The 3,314-nt window shown below is 39.8% G+C and overlaps 1 long non-coding RNA gene across 1 annotated transcript; it reads right to left on the bottom strand.

Moving 5' to 3' along the window:
• Positions 1-101: 101 nt before the first annotated feature.
• Positions 102-1,193, bottom strand: LOC310720914. Its single transcript, XR_014531855.1, has 3 exons — positions 825-1,193; positions 308-687; positions 102-201 (listed from the first exon to the last, which is right to left on the bottom strand). It is a non-coding gene; the product is annotated as an uncharacterized lncRNA (long non-coding RNA).
• Positions 1,194-3,314: the final 2,121 nt, after the last annotated feature.

Here is a 3,314-nt window from a genome sequence, read left to right as displayed (position 1 = left end):
ACATTGCAGGGTTTGATTTTCGAAGAACATCATTTGTCCGCAAAATGATAAAAATACAGTAATTGTAGAGATCAGAATTGTTTGACGTAAAATAATGCACGGTGTGTTTGCTTTGCAGCATGATTCAGGCAAAATACAGTTAGAGATGTAAAATCGAAACCTTATCCAGTCGGTGTAGCCTTCTAACCCACAACATTGCAGCTGGAAAAAGAGAGAGCAAATAGACATGTGCCATTATTGAAAAAAAAAAAAGTACAGCCTTAAGGTTTTTAATAATGTATTACACCTAATTATAATAATTATTTACCTAAGTCTGCAAGTAATCCACTTCTTTGATTTCTGGACTATAGCCATTGTACCTGTCAAAACGATGAGTCTCTCGTTCGTACAAGCCATCACTTATCTGTCAGTAAAAAGATCATTCACAGTTATTTAAAAATCATTTAAGAAATATTGTGTCCATAGATCAGAAGGCTCTACTAAATTTAACAATGAATTTAAGATAAAAGATCATAAGATTAAGCTCACAAAATACCAAACTACATTCATGAAAGCGGACACCAAAATAATACAGTAATTATAAAGCAGCAATTACCAAACCAGAAAACTTACTGATGGTTTGTACACGTAGCCAAACACTAAGGCAGTGACGTCCGCAGCAAAGACCAGCAAGATGATCAGTAGGAACTGCATGCAAACAAAATGTGCATGAAGAAAGAAAGAATTAAAATAATTCGCATCTCCTTTTTATTTTTAAAACTGAAACTCAAAGCGAAATTTATTTCAATATTTTCGGGATTGTGTTCAGGAAATTCCGTACTCACAAAGCCTAGGCCAATTTTAAAGTCCTTCAGAGTTGCACAGCAGGAAATTATGCTGATTAACAACATGACTCCGGCCTGGGCAAGAATGATGATTGCAGGGACAAGGCCAAAATCGTCAACCCTGAAGTCGTCATAATTCTTATAGCTGGTTATGAAATAAGAGCCAACATACGTGAACATCGCTCCTGTCACCTGGAGACAGAGAAATCACATTAAAAAAAGAACTCGTGAGCAACTACTGAAAAACAACAGCGTGACCCGACTGCATGACAAACACGCACAGAACATTGTGAATATTGCTAAATAAATACATGACGCACAAAGAGACATACAGTTCCGAATATGTGCCTATATCGGGTAAATGAGAGATTAAGCTTTACAACGTAATAGTTGTTGTTTTGACTTAAACATGTGGGTCTGATGGTTTATCCAAAAAAGCATGTGACACAACAAGAGCCCAGATCTCGGTCACAGAACTGAAAGTTACTTTGCTGCACTAATTTGAAATTAAAATCTGGTCTTGTGTCTCTCAGTGTAAAGCCCCAAAAGGCCTAAAAAAAAACAGAAAGAAGTTTGGAAGTAGTCCTTGTTAACTTTCATCTTGCTCATCATGTTTAACGTGTATTCAAGAACAACTATTCCATCACCAAATGATGTTTCTTGGATTTGTGACCAGAAAACTTGACTGCTGTAGAAAGTTACACTTTCAGCCACAGATTAGAGAAAGACAATGATCAGTTATGACTGAAAGAAGCTGTCCATGAGAACTAATACTCACTTTGTATGAATCACATCTCTCATATAGGCTTTAATAGGATTTTTTAACTGGCTCGAGGGTCATACTGAGGCACACAAAAGTGCCTAAATCCTTCCCACTTTATCTATGTACGCCTCTTAAAAAAATCTATCGATTTTTACAATGCGGCATTGAAATTTTACACGTGAAGAAGATCACGCATAAATTAGAGAAAAATATGACACTGAAATTGACGTGTTATTATCCGAACAAACAGAAAACACGCCAAATACACTTCACCAATACTGTGGGGGCTATCAATAATGTGGTGGATAGATACTTTGCACTTTCTTGCTTAGGTTTATTATGTTTATTTACAGAAACTGAATCAGCAAACTAATATATTATATGTTTCCCAAGTGTTTTGACATATCGCACGCCAGTTTCTGAGCGCGTTTGGTTTTTAACCTATTTGGACTAATGGTGTGGGCGTGGCTTAAGGTGACGCCACGTAACGTCACTATATCACCCACAGTGCAACTCTCTATGCTGGGCCGTTGATATGTCACATGTCCCCTTCCTGTATATATTTTTTTACCCCCCCCTCTTCCCCCAATTCAGTTTGGGGTTATAGCATCTCCCATAATGCAATTCCCCCCACCAGGCTGTTCGGATAATTCACTCTATGTGTGTCAATATATGTGAATCCTAGCTTTTTCCCCCATTCATTTTTATGGGGGTGATTAATCGCCCCTACCCAGGGTTATCGAAGAACGCGAGGTGTACTGGCGAGATCCGCTCGCCACCCCGGATAAGAGGATATATCGTACGAGCGTTTGGGGCAAACGCCGGCCGAACCGTGGCGGGTCGGATTCCCCAAACATTTTCTATGGGGGCAGGAATGTCGCAGAATTCCCGGAATGTAGTGCCCCCTATGAGTGGATATGCCATATGTGCGTGTCGGATGCACAAGGGCCGAGCTGTGGCACGCGACTTTAATTCCCCATTCGTTTTCTATGGGATATTAATTGCCCCATACCTATTGTTCCTTGACGTAAAAATTGTCGAAAATTTAATTAATAAATTTTGGGTGCATCCGGGATGCCACCCCGGACGAGTGGATATGTCGTACTGGCGTTTCCGGTGAACGGGGGGCCCAAAAAATAACAAAAAAAACATGAAGCTGGGGTAAAAACTGCGGGACGAGTTACGCGCCGAAATCCTAGGAACAGAAGAATAAAATGTTCTAGAATAATAAGTATGCAGGATTGTAATAGTAGCACTACTAACAATGCCTGATCTAATGCATGGTGAATCGTGCTTGCGTTTTCCCCTCCACCAGGGACAAGTGGCCAGAAACTCAGAGGCCGATGAACAACTTATAGCATTGAATATGTTGCCAGGGACAATTTTAGAGTAAGGAATAAATAGAGCACGATGAAGCAGATTATACATTTCTATATAGCAACAGACCCAAGCTTTGAGTCGCATGCCTTCAGTGCCAACAATGAAAACACAGTCAGCACTGTCAAACACATTCATTTAACCCTGTGACGTCTAAATTACAAACCCAAGTCAATCAGTACGATTAAGAGAAAATAATAGTTTTCAGAATATGAAACGAGAACAGCCAAACATATTGGCTAGACAGCGCTCCCAAATTGCCATGACTCAACAGTGGTTTGGCCAGCAAAAGACACTGTCTACCACTATAAAGCATTGAAATGCACATCCATGAAGAATAGGGGTGGCCG

Source organism: Silurus aristotelis (assembly GCF_946808225.1).
Source record: "Silurus aristotelis genome assembly, chromosome: 26".
NCBI classification, from domain to species: domain Eukaryota; kingdom Metazoa; phylum Chordata; class Actinopteri; order Siluriformes; family Siluridae; genus Silurus; species Silurus aristotelis.
This window is presented reverse-complemented; position numbering and strand designations above follow the sequence as displayed.